Source organism: Etheostoma spectabile, chromosome 14, assembly GCF_008692095.1.
Source record: "Etheostoma spectabile isolate EspeVRDwgs_2016 chromosome 14, UIUC_Espe_1.0, whole genome shotgun sequence".
Lineage (NCBI taxonomy): Eukaryota > Metazoa > Chordata > Actinopteri > Perciformes > Percidae > Etheostoma > Etheostoma spectabile.
In genome coordinates this window covers 7790327-7810463 of record NC_045746.1, presented here as the reverse complement: position 1 = coordinate 7810463, position 20137 = coordinate 7790327, and the positions used below count along the sequence as shown (strand labels likewise).

Here is a 20137-nt window from a genome sequence, read left to right as displayed (position 1 = left end):
ACAAGCCTGTCCTCTCCTAGTCTGGTATGAACTGGCCTCGCTGCTCAGCCCTGTAGGGACTCCCTGGCGCACGTCTGCCCTAGCTAATGCCCCTGCTGCAGTCGCTTGTTAAAGGAGAGATGGAGAGATGAAGTGAGAGTGGAGAGAGAGTCGGTAGAGGAAGGGACTATCAAATATTGATTGTATTTGCATAAATAGCCGCAGTTGTTAAAAGCCTTGCATGATCCCACTAGCTAGCTTTGTACTCTCCGGGCATGCGTAGGGAGAAAAAATAAAGAGAGGCTGAATGAAGACAAAAAGTGGTGATTAGAGTCAAGTGAATGCATTGATCTCCCGCAATGCGACATAGCGTAGGACTCTCAATCAAGCCATCCCAAAGGGCTACGCCACTACTTGTTCACTTTGTAATTTGCACCAATTATTGCCCCATTAGCGAGTCCCCTGTAGTAAAGTAGACAGAAGATAATGATGCTCTTCTGTTGGGTTGTTCATCAACACAATAGGTTGAACAAAACACCTGGGGAGGTGAAGCAGTCACTTTTCGTACTCTGGACATCACATAATGAATGTGGCTTTTGAAATAGAGGAGCCAACATAGTGTAGTGCGTAGAGGAAAAAAAATGAGAAAATAATTGCTTTTCTCAAGCTGCTCTTCAGGTTACATCCCATCAAGCTCTGCAGTCTTGGCCCCTGGATCCCGTGTGAGCAGGTAGTGGAGTGGCTCGACTGTACATGCTACTAAACGTCGGTGTGGAAGTACAGCGACTGAGTCGGAGTGTTGCGTATGCATTTGAGAAAGTGTTTTTTGAGGATGTAGAGGATTTACTGTTAACTAAGCTGTAGCCCTCTCTGCATTTTTAGAGGTTATGCAGAGGAGAACTTTGAGTCCCACAGTTGTTGCCAAAGAACAGAGTGTTCAAGAACAATTTGCTTTTCCAGCTATGTTAAAAGAAAACAGAGAGAGAGAGGATAATCTCACAAAAAAAAGCCAAGCAAAAGAAAAAGATTTCTGAGAATTTACTGGTAAACAAAAAGTCTGGTAACTATACTTTCAGTTGACTTTATCAGAAACAACTGTATTACTATGAAGCTTTATGTAACTGAAAGTATCATATGATATGAAATGTTATGACTGCATGACAACTAGGATTGGTCTACAGATGTGAAAACAATCAGAATTTAGATGGATTTCTTCAACACGTTCTTTGCTCTGTCCAATTTTAATTTGACGTTCGTGGTACTTGTATTCATTACATCCGAGTACCAAAAATGAATGTAACTAATGCAATTCTTACGCCACAGTATTATACACACAAAATTACTGTCACAGACACTAACAATTTCCAGTCTGGTATTGATTTTGAAAACAAGTGAATGAATTTGCATCAACAATGTCTGGCAATATTTTCTTTTGCTGTGATGAGCTCGAAGTTACTGATTTGCGCTGATGTATTTTTGCATTAGACAGTGTGTGGGCAGGAGCTGGAAACGGGTTGGCAGATTAAGTTGTGAGAGTTTTTCTGAACTCACACACCCGTTGTAGATCATTAATGCAGAGGCTGTAGTGTGGTTATTTACCTGCATATGTCTCAGTGCGTATGCCTGTACCGTACTTGTACCCTACATATGCCTCTCCATATGTGTGTTTTTGCATGAATTTCACAGCATTTTATATGTATGAGAGAGCTAGCAGAGCTGATCAGTGTCCATGCTGAGGGCTTTGTCACAGCTGACCTATATTAGATGAAAGCAGCTGGATCAGTGGCCTGCAGGGACAGCAAAAGAGTTGTGTTCTAATTATCTCTGCAGCTAGCTAGCGACACATCCCACCCTCGCGCATGTGCACGCGTACACACACACGTACACACTTTTTTGGCAAATCAATGGGAGCTCATGAGAGCATCTGCCATGCTTCGCTTGACGAACGACAGCAGCGGATCCTCCGTGTAGGATTGGCCAAGCTACTGCGCCTCATGTCGCACAATGCATATTAAAATCCCTCTATAATCATGAACTATGCACAGTGGTCTCTGAATGCGACTATGTGTGACAGAACTCTACTTTGCTTGGCAAAATATAATTACACTAAAACGTCACTAAAATGAATCAGGCTCTTGTTGTGGCATTTTAGGAATGCGTCATCTCGAATCCTCACATGGATTCACACTGTAAACATAGTCTGTGTACTATAGCCGCTGTTGCCATGGAGCCTCAACCTAACACACGCTGAGGTTGAGCGTCAGCTATAATGAGGCACAGAATCATGACAGAAAGAAAACAGCCCAGGGAGCTAATGCTAACAGATAATAGTAATCACTGGACTATTGCTAATTGGTAATAGGAAGGGTAATAAAGTGTGCGGAACCCCGTGGCATCCTCCAAAGCGACTGCAGTCAGCTCAGTAGCATTTAGCTCACTCAAACACAACAAGGCTGAAGGCACAATGCTTAGTTTTTTCTTTTGTCCCATTATCTCCGTTAGTATGAGCACATTTGTCTACACACATGTTCTGAAATAAGGAGAAACACAGTACTATTTCTGTGTGAGCCCCAGTGAGTGATTGATTTCACCCATTCTTCTACCTTTAGGAGGTAATTGGACGCAGCACACACTCAATTAAGCCGTTGGCCTCTTAGTCATCCCCTCCTCTTTAGGTCTCTTTCTTGTGCCTCTATTTTTTCTCATTCCTCACTCCCAACCCTTTATTTCCAACGCTAATGTTACTCTCCCCTCCTCACATGCCCCATTGTCCCTGTATTTGTGGGTCCAGGGCCTATAGCGCTCCAGGCAGGGAGTTTGTTGGTATCTGTCGCCTTAGCTAGGCAGGGGAGCTTCTGATTTTGGGACCAAGAGGCACATTTTCCACCACGTTGCATCTTCCGGCACCGCCGGGGACTATTTTACGAGGAGGGGTGCTTTTCCCATGACAGAGGGAGGGATGTACTGTAGAGAAATGAAAGAGAAACAGAGCGTAGCGCTTCCTGCAAGGTACGATAATGTTTGCACAGATTAGTTCACTTCATTTTTTTTTGCAATTTGAGCTTCCCTGATGTTTCTCTGGTTTTCTTTGTGTCTTCCTCTCTGCAGAGCGACCGAGAGCGAGTTATTTAGCCGACCGTTTCTACCTGAAGACATGGAGCACCATTTCCTGATGAGACTGTGGTAGGTAGAGCATGTGATAGTCTCGCATTGCCAGACCTTCCTCCACAGCGCTAAGCCCCAAACACAAGGATGCAAGGTCTCTGCAAAACAGCCTCGGGAAGGAACTTGTTTTAGTGGAACGTGTGTGTAAACGTTGGTTTAGACGTGCAACAGAAAAATCAGATGGATAGATAGTCTAGCTAGCTGTCTGGATTTACATTGCAGAGATCTGAGGAGCAACCTAAACACAAAGAAAGCGGAAGGTGTGGTACATTAAGCCTAAAAAGAGGGAGATCTGTGGAATTTCCGGTAGCACCCGGACATCCCACTTCTGTCTTTTGCGTCCTTGAAATTAATCCCTGGAAGAGTACATAAGGGTTCCCAGTGGAACCTCTCAAGGATTAAGCCACGACAGTGAAGCTGCTCTTAGCAAGTGTGGCTCAGAAGCGCATCACTCACTCTCTCCTCAGCCTCTTGTGTCTTGTGTTTGATCTCACATGAAGCAGTGAAGCAGTATTGATTGAGTTACTCTCTGTGGGTGATATGCTTTTGAAGCTGCAGTCCACATTTATGGCCAAACACTAAATCCAACAGTTTAAGCAGTACCTACAATGCGTGTGCAGGGAATGCAGCAGAAGTCACAGAATGCACCCAAGGTTACGTAGGAATGCTGAGAGACAAAGTTGGCCTTACATCTTGGAAAATAACTAAGGGAGAGAGTGATACAGAAAGAGAGAAGAGAAAGATGTCAGACAAGTGCTGGCTGGAACAGTATAGTAAAGTAAAAAATAGCAGGCAGTGCCGACTGATTGTACTGGCCTGAGGTTGTACTACTATTCTTAGCCTCAGTCTCCTCCTTTCCTCACTCTCCCTCCTTTTCTCCTGAGTTTTCTGTTATCGCTGTGACGCCAGCACTCTCCAGTCCATCTGCTGTCTGGAAGCTATCTACTGTCCCTCTCTTACTGGCTAAAACCACTTAACTCCCTATTTATCCCCCGCTCTTATCACCACCTCGGCAAATACAGTCATGCATCCCTCTTTTTTGACCAGAGTCAGAATAACCAGACAATACTGAGCTCTGAAGCTTCAACTTAGTCATCACTAAAGAGATGGAGCTACTTAAAGACAAAGTGCTGTGTGAGTGTGTGTGTGTGTGTGGGGGGGGGGGGGTCATTTTCTCTGATGGGATGGTGTTAAAAGGCAGAATGGCTTGTGATGTTCTATAAAGGTGAAATCACAGGCTCATCAGAATGTAGCGCAACCACTGGAAAACCTCTGCATTCAAACCCCAACATGGCTTTGCACTGTTGCTATGGTGATATGTCATGCCTGTCATTGCTGTCAGGGTGAGTGCACGGTGATTCACATCTCAAGGGTGTGTGTGCCCGGTATGTAAGCATCACAGATTATTAGGTGTCCTAATGTAAGAAAATATCGGCCCCGGTGGAGGTGGCGAGTGAAGACGTTTCCTCTGTCGTATCCATCGGTTTCTACAGTGTGAATCCTACTTTTACCATCGCCACTTACCATAAATGCACACACATATTAGGTTCAATCAGTAAATTATAAGTTTTGCTGCTATGGTTACTTGCAAATTAATAGCCTTGTGAAGTACAAATTTTTGCTTTTGTAAAACACTGGATCATTTAAAATGAAAATCAAAAGTTAACCCTCATGCTGTCCTTGGGTCATATTGACCCGTTTTCCTATATCAATGTGGTTTTTAATTACCCAAAATAACATGATTGATTTCACACAACGCTCTTTGGCAAGTACAAATCTCTACTTTTATTAATTTTGGGGTGTCATATTCAATTTTTATAACATTTGAAGAAAGAAATTGAAAAAGGTTTCAAAATAGTCTTGAGTAAAAGTTGACATATTCCAGTCTGTGATTATCCATCAACATACTTTCCTTTAATTTTAGTCTAAATAATTCCTAATTTAAAAGTGTTGAAAAACAAGGACAAAAACGTGAGAAGAAGTTTAAAAAAACAGTGATAAAAAGCATCAACAAAAGTGTTGATTTTGCAAAATGCAGATGATTCAATAAAAATTGTACATAGTGTTGTTTATAGCATTGTTATTGATAAATGTCCCCCCCTGGAAGAGATGCATTGCAGTTTGTTCCAGCATCTCTTTAACAGTGAACTCCTTCAAAAGCTTTAAATTGATGTCATGTGAGGAGTACTTTGCAGAGATGAGTCACCTCCCTCCATTTTTTTTCCCCTTCACTCAAGTTCTACTTCTGTGTGAGTGCCTGTGTGGGGGTGTGTTTACATTGTCACATGCACAGGGCCTGAAGTGAACTTTTTTTGATTTAAAAATCCACCTGCCGCAGTCACTTTTTACCAGCCCCTTTTCTGCCTCATAAAGGAGAAAAACATGAATTGCTGTGTCTCTATGATCCGATTCTGTCCTATTCATGGTTGCCTACTCGTGGACATTGCACCGTCATTAGGGGCTGTAGTAGGGGGGAAGTACTTACTGCCCTTTAACTTATCAATGCACCTTCATGAACGTAGCTGTCCTCACTTTAGGTCATTCCGTACATCTCATCTGTGGTTTTCCCTGTATCCACCGTGTGTCATTGTGTGTGTTTATGTGTGTGTGCGTCAGTCGCAGGGGGAACGGAGCAGCCCCCCGCGCTGCAGCGAGCGGACAGGAAACAGCAGCAGCTTTCAGCGACTTTATAGTGAAAAAACGTTACAGCGTACATTGATGTTAAAATGTGTACATGTTTTGGCAGGACGTCTTACGTTGTACGTTGTGTTGGTAAATGTGAAATGTTCGAGTCACACACGTCTCGTCTTCATATCAGAAACAAGGAAATTGATTTGACCAGTTCTTACTCCCACTTGGTCAGTGGCTGCACGTGGGCCTTCTGGGATTGTTGTAAGTGATGAAAATGCGATAGGATAGGGGGCCCTGGCTGTCAATCAATGTCTTCCAGTGATGCGGGACCCTGATTGGTTCGGGCCCGTAAGCAACTGCGTACCCTGCCTACCGATAGTTACGCGTCTGAAACTCTCAATTCTCATTGGCTACCTGCCAATGTGGCACATTGACAGTGTTACCCACCAATTGCAAAATACACCTGCATGTGGCGGGTGGGCGGGTGTTCATTACAGGCCCTGCCATGCATGTGTCTAGTCTACTTGCCTTGCACGTGCATATGGATTTGTGGCTCTGTGCCTAGCGTCTTTGCTGTAAGTATTTGGTTTCTGAGAGAGTAGCTCTTCAAACGGCACCTTTTCGTTGCACTGAAGGACACCGTCTGATTAGCAATCACGTCAGGATATGTGTACTTTGGTTTGTGTAGCTGTGAAGAGGCAGAAAGAAGAGAGCCTGCAGAAGTACTGGTTATCAATTGTGTTTCTGATTATCTGCAGTGCAGCTTATCAGCAGCAGATAAGAGAATTAGCCTGATAATCATTTTTCTCATTAGCAGTCCTGCGTGCCAACCCCTTTCTCAACAACTTAATACAGGAATGTTATTTGATGTCATTACTTATTTTTATATTTGACGCAGCAGTAGAAAATAAACTTACTTTTGAGTTATCATTCCTACGGGATTGTTTCATTTTCCTAAATCAAAAAAGAGATTTTACTCTCCCGCTTCTTCTTCTTCTTGCTGCACAAACACAAGGCCATCTGTCACTGTCAAAAGCTGTAGCTCCCGCTTTGCATTACTCAAATGAAAATGGACACAATAAAAGGGAGATAACAACAAAGCATGCAATACATGTGTTCACTATTTTGTGCCGCGGGGCTCCTGTAGGTCTTTTAAAAAATGAATTGGGTTGTTGTTAATTTCAGAGAAGAGGCAACAACTTGAACTCAACAGGGGACCAAATGCACAGTATTTTTTTTTTTTTTGAAAGATGAAACTCACAGTACTGGCCATCTTCTATCCGTGGACATGTTGCTGTGGTATACAGAATACTGCATAACGCGTAGTTATCAACTAGTATTGCTAGCAATGGCTGACCTGGCCCTGTTAATTATAACTGTTTTCTGACTTTTTACTGGAACGCGGTTCGGTGTGACGTCATTCCCAGTTCCGAACCCCCGACGATTGTGATTGGTTTAAAGAAATACAAACATTCCAGAACATTTACTGAGATGAATCTTATAAATGATTAAAATGATGAACAGAGTTGTCCCATTCTCGCTCATCTAATGTTTGATGAGAAGATCAGTTCAGGATCAGTTATTCTGTGTGAAAATCAACATTAAGCAAGCATTATTAGTTGTGAAATGACTGTGATAGTATATTCTTTCTGATTGTCTGTTTCTCTGCATCTCTATCGGCCCATCTTTCCTTTTTGTCTCGTCTCTCGGTGTCAATCACTCACTCTCTCTCTCTCTCATTATCGCTCGCTCCACATGATTAATGAATATCTTTTATCAGTGTTGAAAGCAGGGCTCATCTGTTCTGAAATACTCAAGTCTCATACAGTGAGTGAAAGAAAAAGAGATTGAAATATAGGGATTCCAACTTGTGTGTGTGTGTGTGTGTGTGTGTCAGTCAGTCAAAGGAAGTGAGCGATAGAGGGAGGCAGTGACTGCCCCAGCCTTCATATGATTTAATCAAAGTCATCCATCACATCGGGATAATTAGACAGCAGCATGGATCGCATGACCAGTGGCCATCGGTTAGAACACACACACACACACACACACACACACACACACACACACACACACACACACACATTCCCACCCATTTCTATTTCTACATAAATATGCTAGGACCAGGAAACGGTAAGGACGGTCCCAACACACTCTCTTTGTGGACTCAGGACACTCCTAAAACATCTTGGCACAAATTTCAGACGTAATCAGCCAGCGATAGAGTTGGGAGCAGTTTTGGCCAGTCAGCCTAAGTTGGTCTCCGTCAGAGGGGTTTTTCGGTATTTGATGGCCAATTAAATGTGCAGAATTAGTGCTGGCAGTCGGAGAGCTCTGCAAAACGCCAGCTAATGACCTGAACACAGGGCGTCACTGCAGGAAATGTCAACAAAAAGTAATTCAGTGTCAAGAGGGTAACGTCTTTAAAGTCCTTAAATAACATGACAAAAAAAACCTACTAAATGAACATGACACTTTATGAAAAACCAAAAGGAAATGTCACAATAGTTTGGTCCACCACTATAATGAAATAGGAACTTTGATAGCTAACCCAGATGATACAGCTTTCCGTTCTCCTCATCACATTCCCCAAAAGGATGAATCCTAATGACTTTGCTGATGCCCTGACTTTTCATCTTCTTTCAAAGCCACAAATATGCACCCCCGTGGTGGCACATATTTGGGGCTTTCAGTGAATTGTCTCATTAACTATTAGATTACATAAACGATTAGATGGATTGCCATGGCGACCCTGAGGTGTTGTTTGTGAGACCTCTGCATTTTACTCTGCAGATCACACAGTGGGTTCCTGCCAAATGGAAGGTTGGTGGTTCAGTCTCTGGCCCTGCAGTCCCATGTCGAAGTGTCCTTTGGCAAGACACTGAACCCCGAGTTTCCCCCGATGCCGCGCCATCGGAGTGTGAATGTGTGTGATGAGCCGGCGGCACCTTGTACGGCAGCCTCGGCCACAGTGTGTGAATGTGTGTGAACGGTTCCTGTACTATGTAAAAGCGCTTTGAGTATTTGTTAAGACTAGAAAAGTGCTATATATAAATACAGTCCATTACACAAAAATCTATTTCGTCAGGCTTTAAGTTGTGCGTTTGTGTCCTAGCCAACTTTGTTCGGACTAGGGGTTGGGGAAAAAGAAAAAAATCGATACAGCATAGTATCGCAATAATTTCCACAAGTAGCGATCTGTTATTGTATATGTGTTGGTCAGTTTGTCTGCTTGAGAATCCCATTTTGCAGTAATAAAATTGAAGTGATCTTATGTTGTTAAGTACAATTGAAGTATGTTGTGAAAGTGCCTGCAGACAGCTCAGATGGTAACAAAATTGCTGACATTGCTGTTATGCCATGAGATCATATTTGACTTGTAAAAAATGTACTACTATTTATTTTTCATCTTTAAACAAATCTGTAGACAAGATAAATTGTCGAACTATTTTTGCAGCGATGCTTAAAGGTGCATCAGGGAAACTGAGGTGAGATGTTGGTCCTGATTTGTTATCTTGGTCAGGCCCTGCCCTGCTGATCAGTGAACTGACACATCTTCATTGCAGAGATTCAAGTCTTTGCCAAGCCCTAATATTCCAAAAATTCACATCACAAGTGCATACCGCCTAATTCAAATCATTTAATCAGGAAAAGAGTGTCTCGGTGGACTGTTGTCAGATATAAAATAGTCTTCTTGTGTAGTATTGTTTGACTGAGACAAAACAGACAAAGTGCTTCAAAACCTTCCCTGCATGGAAAATTTGCGTTGATCCTCCTGTGTGAATGCTTAATATGTAAAAAACACTCAATAACTACTCTGCCAATTACATACACATCAGAGGATGATGTGTATTGCGACAGATTAGCAGTAATCCTGCCCAGATGTAATTTTTGTATTGTGTTTGCTCCTAATCAACTAACAATGCTGCTCTTATGCTTTGAGTGATCTTGATTTCATGGTGAGGTTGTGTTTACATTGATTTGATGAGGGGGAGTTGGTTTTATCCACAGGTTCTCATAGAATTTTAAAACAATATAGACTAATGAATGTGTGAATATTGTAATAAATGCATGCAGTATCTCTGTCTCTCTCTCTCTCTCTCTCTCTCTCTCTCTGCTGACTAAGAGCAGCAAGCTATCTTGTCCTTTTCCCTCTCCTGTATTCCTCACACATTCTCTCATTGATCACGCGGACGAGTGACAAGAATGCAGCGTCGAGATTTTCGAAGGGGAAGGTGAAAACTTTCCGGCGTCTTTTTTTTTCTTTTTTTCTCTTGTCTTTCTACTTCATCGCTGCTGCGACATCTCTCCGGTGTTCTCTTTCTCTGCCACCTTCTCTCCATCTTGCACACTCTAATAAACACAATCACACGAAAGAGCCTGCTAAAAAAAAAGAAATCACTTCCTCATTTGTCATTATCAACATCTCAGCCGCAATCTTTCTCGCTGCATTTCATTTTCAGTTGTGACTGAGTTGTCGGTGCAGATAATAAGAGCGTTAGAGCCTAAAACAGATCCGATGTGTCTCAGAAAGCAGCTGGTAAAGTGAGGTAGGTCAGGTGCAGTTCTGAAGCTGTAAAATTCAACAGATTCGAGCCTTGCACACAGTGTGTTAGTGTGTTTTCACACATGAGTGCCGGTGTGTGTGTTGTATCTGGGCGAATTTGAGTCACTCGCAGCATTTATGCTCCTGCAGTGATCGGTCTTGCCAGGCACAGCTGAAAAAACATGTGCTTCAACAACAAGGTCTCACGGCAGTTTGTGAAATGGTCACGTTATTTATAATCATTTGATTTGTGCACACGGACACGTTCATCTCCTTTTTTTCGTACGCCGGGACACGATCCGCAACAACGGGGAAATTAAACGCCACACGCGGGAGACGGCGGCGGTGGCCGGGACACAATCTGCGGTCTCCGGGGGACGCAACAGCGCGAAAATAAAACACCACATGGGGCACACGGGGGCGTTCTCTGGGGGACAGAAGACAACAACGGGACGGTTGGCTACCTTAAAGGTGACTTCAGCGAGAAAGATTGCGAAGGTGACTTCAAGGTAGCCTGGCTTCGCCCTCCTACGCACTTCTACTCAATTTTCATTTTCCTTCAGTACACCGTCTGGGTTTGTGGTATATTCTTGGGCTTTCTCCTGCTAAATCTTTGGCGGTCCAATCAGCAAAGAGAGGAAGTGGCTGACAACAATGACGTTGGGGTTGTGCGCTAGTTGGAGTTGTAGGTCCGTACTAATGGCGGCGGAGAAAGATGTGAGCAAAGCCATTCGGTCCGCTGTGGCATCGCTGCCGCATATCCAGAAGTTAAACCCCGAGTAAGAACAATCTTTGCTTAGTGTTGTTGATGGCCATGATGTTGTGGCCCTCCTCCTCACTGGGTTCGGGAAAAGTTTGATTTTCCAGCTTGCTCCATTAGGGGTGAAGGAGTTAGATAAGGCTAACGATGCTAAGCCGACGTCACATCCAAACGTTAGCGATTGGTTATGGCCGATCCAGAGTGGCTCTGGGCAGAGCCAATAGTTTCAAATTTCAGCTAACACTTGTCAATGGAGAGTGGCCAGACTCTCTGTACACATGAAATGTACCAGAGTCAGGTAGGACCAGGCTAGAGGTCCGCGTGGATGGAGGAGTCCAACACAGGTCTTTTGTCCGGGAGAATCTTCACGTCCCATTTAAAATCAAATATCAAGATTGTCTTATTTTAACTTATGTAACATATTTATGTGCGTAACTTAACTTAACAAATAAACTTATTTTAATACAAACCATGAACTTTTCCTAAACTTAACCAAGTATTTTAGTTTTCACAAAGCTTACCACATGTGTCATTTATGTTGTTTTGGAAATATCTGTCTTCAGCTATCGTACCAGGACTTATATTTGATATAAGGTTCTTTGTAGTTCATTCGGTCGATTATCTTTTTCTTTTTTTTCCCATAAAGCCAAACCAGATTACTACTTGTAATTAGTTTTAGTTTCGCTTCTGTGACAAAAGGAAAAAGAAGGGAAAAAGGAAGATTTGTATGTGACAGTGCAGAGGGAACAGAGAGTTTTGGGCATACAAAATGCATCACTGAGCTGCTTGCCTCCCTGACACTTGACTTTTTCCTCTTCTGTCTCACTTATTTTACATTCTATCCCTTTGCAATCGCCACCACATTTCTTCCCCCATATCCTCTGGTTCTCTCCATCCTTCGATTTTTTTTTTTATTTCCATTCCCCTGACTGTGCCCTGACACTCCAAAGCTCTGCTCCCCTCATTAACTCTTTTTCATAGGGCTGCAGAAGACAATAATTGGTTTGAAAAGAGAACACAATGGGATACAAGGATTATGCCCGGCTCACACCCACCAGCACCACAACTAACCCATACCCACTTCTCGAGGACGTTGCTGCTCTGCATCCTCCTCTCTACTTCCTGTCCTTGTCTCTCCTGCAGACAGCAACTCCACTTGTCCTTTCTTTTTCTTATCCTTTGTTTCATAATTGCTCGTTGGCCCCCTTCTCTTTCAACCTCATCGTTCCTTAACCCCTTTCAAACGTTTTTTTATTTTTACTATCTTGAACTTTACCACACATACACACACTTCCTCCTCATCTCTTTTTGGGCTTTCTCTAAACCCTTCTCCCCTCATCTTGGTTCAAATTTTCTCTGAGAGCTGTGGGATGAGTCCCCATAGGGATAAATCTTCTGTTCCTGACAAGAGTGGATGTGACATTAGCGACACACTCTCGCATGCACACGGAAAGACTTCTGTGAAATGATAATGACATTTGATTAAACAGTGTGACTAATGTGATGTCATCTTTCCAAGGAAACCATAAACCTGTGACAAAGTGATGGAGGGAAATGGAACAGAGAGAGGGCAAAGACGGGGAGTGGAGGTGAGATAAGAACAAGATGTGCGAGAGGTGAAAATAAAAAAACAAGCCCGAAAGGCACCCCGTCAGCCAGTTTCACCTTACGCAGAGGGGCAGAAGAATGTCATGAGCTGTCGTTCCAATCTTTCTCTCCATCACTGTTTTTCCCCATTTCATTCTATCCTTTCGTCACCTTCTCCCCCATCTGTTTTCCCCTTGTTTCCATTTGTCCTAAAGTCACTCTCTCCATTGCTCTGGCTTATCTCCCTCTCTCCGTCTGTAGTCTCTCCATCTCTTCCCTCCGGTGAGGGCTCTCAGGTTTCGGCTGTAACCGCTTTAGCGCAAGGGATAATGGTTTTTAATTCACTCCCAGCTCCTCTCTGCTGGTCAGGAGGCCCACTCATGTACAAGCGTAGAGAAGTAATTTGTGTGTGTGTGTGTGTGTTGTGCATGTGTGTATGTGTGTCTTTCTGTGTGTGCAAAGAGATGGTTCTGTAGATTTTGATCCCTTTTTCAGCCTCGCTGCCTGTGAGGGTGTGTGCTTCCTCCTTTCTGATTTCATTCATGCAAATATACGCACGTGTTTGCATTATTTTTCTGTGTGCAAAATGTGGATCAGAGAGCCTACTAAACTTTCTGGGTGTGCGCGTGCGTGCATGCGTGTTTCCAATACACAATCTGATGCTGTATGGGGATCATCTAATATGTTACATAATCCCATATCAAAGTTTAACGCCCCTTTCATCCAGAAATAATGAGCACACTCACACACACACACACACACACACACACACACTTATGCACACTCTGTTGGCGATGCAGAAACTCGGAAGCGACACCCCCTCTACCCCATGCCACTGTGGCACCATGGTCTAAGACTCCAATACTCCACCTCCCTGGAGTATGAATAATATAGGGATCCCATATGTGTCAGCTTGTAAAACTAGATCACCAACTGTGGGCCTGAGGAAGCTTGGTAGGCCCAGGGGTGCCCAAGGGCCTCCAGGGTGGGTTGAGGCTAAGCAGGACCAGGCAGACTGTCGACCGTGCGGTGCCTCACCTCAGGGTGACAAATTCACAGTGGGGACTGTAGCGGCCTGCATAAACAGGCCAGTAGCTTTTAGTTTAGTCTAACTACAACTGTTTTTAGGGATAAGCTAAAAGCCCCTGTATTATACCCATGAGAAAGGCACTAGCTGTTTGCTAAAGAGTCAGATATTTCCCTCAGGAGTTGGTAGGGACCAAAAACAGAGCTAAAAGAAAGTGAACATTGGACTTACATTTGTCCGGTGGACAGAAACATCCAATCCATGTGAATGCTAAAGTTGCGCTGCTGTACGCTAACACATTCACCATATCAACCAAAATGGTCATAACATGTCATAATATGTGGACTAGCCAGACCCTCCTCGGAAGCGCTGTGGAGGAAGGATCTGGCAAATTGAGACTTATAAGACAAAAAACCTTACTTCTCACTTGATTTAATACCTCATTAAACATTTTCGGGTGTGACTACCTTGTGATTAACACATCAATACCACTGCGGTGTCCTCAGGTTCTCAGTCAGATTCCAACACACTCCTCCCCAGCTCCACTCTCTCTTGAAAATATTTTCACTTCTGGCTGGAAAAAACAAAGATGTCGACGACAAAAATGTAAAAACTCAAAGGCTTCGAAACGATCGTCCACAAACCAATGGGTGACGTCATGGTGGCTATGCCCACTTCTTTTATACAGTCTATGATTAACACAGATACTGCTGTGTTAGCTTTCTTACCAAAGAAAATTATCCTAGTCAACCCTTTAAACATATACCTTCTAATCATAAAATACTTTTATACAAGAAGGAGACTGTTCTACATATTATTTATTGCACCATGGTGGTGAAATCTGAGGAATAGTTGTCTACAGGGACCAATTTGTGCTACATTGGCTATTTCTGTACTTCAGTCATTAGGATTCAAGCTGCAGATGTGAGCCAGGCCCGTCTGCCAGTGAAAGTTCAGTGTCACTCAGATTTGTCTAAAGGATTTTCTTATATTCTTACAAAGTGAAAGGTACTGTCACTCTGGTTTTGAATGCAGAAGTGCCCTTTTTACTCTGAATACCTAATACATACTGGACCTATACCTTGTGTGCACATCTTAGTCAAGTTTAAATTCAACATATTGGTAACACAGCGCACTTAGTTTTTACTCTGTTATTTACACAAGCAACATCAAACTGTTTGCTTCTGTCATTTCGTCATTTTCATTGAACACGTTTGATTGTTAGTTGACAAATTGGACAGTACTTTTTCACCACTGCAACAATAAAAAGTGCATTGGGGATGAATGAAGTCAAGACTGTTTTGCTGCACTTGTAAAATGAATAGTTCAACATCTTAAGCAATACCCTTATTCCCTTATTTGTTTTCTTGCTGAGAGGTAGATGATATAGTTAATACCACTCTCAAATCTGTATGTTAAGTGTAAAGCTTCCATCGGGAGTCGGTTAGCCTAGCTTAGCATAAAAACTAGAAACAAGGAAAAGCTAGCTTCACTCTGGCCAAAGGTGAGTTTTCGACTGGTTTTCATGCAGATATTCAATAATTGATTGGTTGTCAACTATTAGATTATTTGGCAACTATTTTGGTGACAGAATAATCTGTCTGAGCACTTTTTTTTTTTTTATTCTCTGATTGCATTTTTTTAAATGTGAAGATTTTCTAGTTTCATTACTCCTTTTTTGTTTCAAACATTTGTATTTTAAAGCTTAATTTAAAGTTGTTACAGTGCTTCTTTTTTATATAAACAAAGATAAGGAAGAGAAAGGAAAAAAAATGAAAAACAAAGAGGCCCTAATCCCTACCCACAATTACCCACCCTGAACTGCCATCAAGATTCTGCTTGTCCTGTAAGATAAAACACCAAAAGGTTTCCAAATGTTCTCAAAGTCTTTTAGTTTGTCCTTGAGGATGAACCGGATCCTCTCAAGGTGGACTGTGTCCATCTATCTCCGTCAACTAGAACTTCAGTGTTGGTCCCTCTTTCTTTCTCCAGAAAAACTACTTTGCAGTGAGACTTCCACATGCCAAGAAGTGTTGTTGTGTCAGTGTCAGTTTCTTTGCTTCATTGGCTAGCCCTTACTAAAACTCAATCTGGGACAATTTGAATATTCAACACCTTAGACATGGTACTAAATACTGTATATCACTCCAGTAACCTTGAATTTTGCAACAAAGAACATAACTATGAAGTAAATTACCAACATGTGTGTCACGTTTTTCACACAGAGGAGAGAGCTCAGGGAAGATCCTATGTAGTCTTTCTTTGGAATAATGTAGCCCATGTAGCATTAGACAGTGACGTGTGTTTATGGAGCACTTGTGGACATAAGCTAAACTCTCATCCCATTGGTCATTATGTATGTTCGGATCCAGCGCTTTTTCCCATTCCACTTTTACAGTGTCAGTAGCTGGCCTCCTTATCTCTTGCAACTTATCATATAAACAGGATATTATGTGATCTGAACTCCCCAGCTCACCTAGGCAGTCATCCAATTTATCTGGCGCTGCTTTCTCAAACTGAGGAAGATGTGTTCTTATATAATTTCTTACTTGAAAGAATCTGAATAAATGGTGTTTTGGTAATGCATATTTTTGTTGTAGCTGATGCAAATGATCCTTCTACAGTACATATGAATCACCTACGTTACAACAAATGCCGAGTACTTTCCACACATCAAAGGCTGTGTCTAGACAAGAGGGAGGGAAGGAAGGGTTCGCTAATAGTGGCAACCAGAGAGACATCGATCTGAGTTTAAAGTTCTTTGACATCTGTTTCCAAATCCTTTTTTTGTGTTGTGTATAACCGGGGTTGTGCTTGTAACATGTTCTGTTTAGAGGAGTTGGAGATAAAATTACAGCACCGATTAAATATGGCAGACAGTCCTCTCGCTCAATCGCCAGCAAGGCAAAGCAGTAGCATCTAACACGGATGCAATGGAACGGATACATGTAGCCCAGTAATAATTTATAAAATGTGGACGTGCAAGTCCTCCGCGTGATCAGGACTTACACAAATGTTCTTTTTCTATTCTATGGGATTTATAATTGCAGGTAAAAAGAAGCATTATTGAGTCTACATTTTTAAAGTAGGACTTTGAGAGGAATATTGGTATGTTTTGGAGGAGGTAAAGTAATTGTGTTCTCCCTGCCCACTAGTCGTAATGGAAGAATCCTCCAAAACTGAATTCTATTTTTGAGTTTGTCTAAAAGGGGGAGAAAGTTTTCTTTGAATGTAGAACTTCTTGTTTTAGTAATTCCAATTTCCCAGATAGCTGAATTGTTCTGATGCTATCTTATCTTCACTCCCTTTTTGACAGTCAACTGAATATCTTTGAGTCGCTGACAAAACAAGACAACACCATCGCAAGCATTGGAAAAACACTGATCAACATTTTCCATAGTTTTATGACATTTCATAAACCAAACAACTAATTGATTTTATTAACAGTAAAAATAACCGTTAGTTGCAGCCCTAATCTTCTCATCATTTCCTCTGGGCCATAAAGCAATTGGGATTGGGAATAAAAAACAATTTCCCCAGACCAGATGTGGGAAGTGTGTCAGAGTACAGAACCATGACCAATCCTACAGTGCACCAATACCTCCCACCTTGCTGGTCCATTCAGTTGCTCCACTGCACTTTTGATTTAAGCCCCCAGATTTGTTTTCTTTCCAATAGTTACTGAACTTATCAGGCTCTGACATGGGTGTGTTGTCGCTGTCACGGTGCTGGGCCTTCCCTCTGTTGGCAGATTGGTGGAGGGATGCATTGTTTATCGAGATGTGCTCAGCAATTTAATTTCACAGCTCTGTCTCTGATGAGAGCTGGAGGAGCATAGGGAGAGAGGGGACAGTAATTGAAAGGCAGTGGAGCTCATCCTGTGCCCGCCTCTTCCTCTTTTATTCCTTTTGTCAACATCTCTCTTATATTTGTGTGGGCATTTGGGTTTTCTCTCTCTCTAATGTCACGGTGTCATTATTGCTGACCATTTTGGACTTTCCATGTAGTTATCCACAAAAATAAAGAGTATTTTACAGGAAACAGGAAAGCTGAAATGGACTCCCCCCCCCCCTTTGTCCCTGCTTTTGTAGGCAGCAGAAAGCTGTCCCAGATTTGTCCCAAAAAATGTGGTTTGATCTCTACCTCGCTTTGGATCAAAGCCTTTTACTTTAATCAATGATTAAATTACCTGTGTGACAGCAGAAGTAGTCATTTGAGCCACATGAAAGAAGTTAAATTTGCATGGTAAGGTACATTGTCATCCCTATGATCTATCGCTGTTGGATGTGGGAACACGTCTTTCTTAAAGTTTGAAACAGGGACGCTAAAACAGTCAAATGTACCATCAGCGATTGAAATCAAAAACAAACTTTACATATCTGGATGACATTGTTCCGATTTTAATATGAGTATGTAATTATGTTATAAAAGATGAGATGAGGATCGGTTAGTTTGTCCTCAAATTCACCGCCAGTGGCACAAATCCAGATGGTATTAAAATTAAATGAGTATATTATAACAAAACATAAATCATAACGCATTTGTTACTGCATTTGGCAAGTTAAATATTTATTTCAGACATCAAAAGCAAAAAAAAAAAAACAGCCTAAAAAAAATTAAATAACTGCATCTTTTATATCATTCTTAAAATTAGTTTTTTGTTGTTGTTGACTGATCTGGGCATTGGCTCTCCATTGTGTCAGTGGGGTGTGAACCAACAAGGGCTTTTAGTGGAATCTGACTCGGACTGAATGAATGTTTTGGCTGTGATTTTGGCCAGAGAGGAGAGAAGGGGGAGAGTCACACTGCATAATTCAGAGGGGAAGGGAGATTATGCACCATCTGTGTCCATATCCCAGTGGCCCTGTCAGAATTGATCCACAACCCTTGACCTTTTCAGATAGTCAGGGCAGGGTGTTTTCAACCCGCTCTGCCGTGTGCGCCATGTTAGCATGCAGGCATGTGGGGTGTTTGTGTTTCTGTGTGTTGTGAGCATGAGTCAGCCCGCTAACCTTTCCACTGGATCACAAAGTACAGGTCAGGGACTAACAAAGACATTTTCGGTCTTTATTTTTGTTGTCGCTCAAATAAAAGGTCAAGCATTTCTGCTATGAATGTGGGCTATCCCTGGCCCTAAATACTATACGTAGGTCATATGAAGTTAAAGGAACAGTATATAACTTTTTGGGCTTTTTTAGAGAGAGTTAGATGAAAGGACTGATACCATGCACTCATGTCTGTATGCAAGAAAAAAAAGATTAAAAAAAGGATTTAGAGTTGTAGAGTCTAGTCTGTCATCACTGTAAGGTTGCCTGACAACCATCGGAGACTTCATGAAGTCAGTGCACGTGGCAAAGGAAAAGAACAACACCCTGTAAAACCATACTTTGTCATTTTGATAAAATTTTAGGTTTTGTACGGATTAAAACAGCCAACATATAACATATTAATTCGAGCGCTTTACTAAGTGAGATTTTGTATTGAGCCAGGCTAGCTAACCATTCTCACATCTGTACGATAAATGTTATGCCCCATTGCGTTTTGATTTTGTACATGGAAGCTTTTTGGAAGAACAGTAATTCAGGAGTTCTAGTGTGTTGTTTCAGAGCTCTCTCGCTGCCTTTCATCGTTACAATTCCACAGCTCCCTAAAGGTGTTGTGCAATATCTTTGTGTCGGCTCTGAATCGCTGACCAGCTCGACAAAGCATCAAGGACAACCTGATCCTATGTGTGCTGTTGCTATGAAGTGCAACTTGTGTACCCCAGTCTGTTCAAAGAGAACAGTGTTTTAATGGTACAGTACGTAGTGGAACTGGCACGGAGTAGAGGGATGGCTGCTGTGAGTTTGAGGCTTTTATTCAAGCCTGCAGAACATCAACACGGCAAATCCTGTTCTCATGCCGATCATTACGCACTCCTCTGCTACTGCACACCTGATCTGATATAGGCTGCTACTGGTGTGGCGGTATTAACCATTCTCTCCACAAGATCGTAATGATGATGAATGAGGTGGCCAATCGTGTTCTTTGTGTTCCCCGCATACCTCATTTCTTTGGGACAGGTGTTGCAGATGATATCCTCCTTAACAAGTTTGTTCGTCCAATCGGTGGTACACAATCCAAAGTGGGCCCCATCTTGTGTTTAACCCTTGTGTTGTCTTCCCGTCCAAATTGAAAGTCAACACTTCTGTTGACTCTTTTTAGTCAATGTTTTTTTTACTTTTTCTTACATTTTGGTCCCTTTTTTCAACACATTAACGTTTAACACTACCTAACACTAACTTATTAACTTAGTTTTACAGTTATTTTTGGAATTTACGGTCAATAAACATAATTTATTGGAAATTATAGCTAATGTTTGAGTTAGAAAAGTAGAAATTAGGAATTATTTAGATAAAAATTAAAGGGAAGTATGTTGATGGATAATCACAGACTAGAATAT

General features: G+C 42.1%; 1 protein-coding gene across 2 annotated transcripts in view; it reads left to right on the top strand.

The window, feature by feature from the left end:
* The window catches only part of dlgap3 (discs, large (Drosophila) homolog-associated protein 3), a 136364-nt gene that overhangs the window by 68908 nt on the left and 47319 nt on the right, over positions 1-20137 (top strand). For both annotated transcript variants that reach the window (XM_032536193.1, XM_032536194.1), the window contains exon 2: positions 3088-3162. The gene's annotated coding sequence lies outside the window, so the exon portion shown is untranslated. The remainder of the gene's footprint in view (positions 1-3087; positions 3163-20137) is intronic.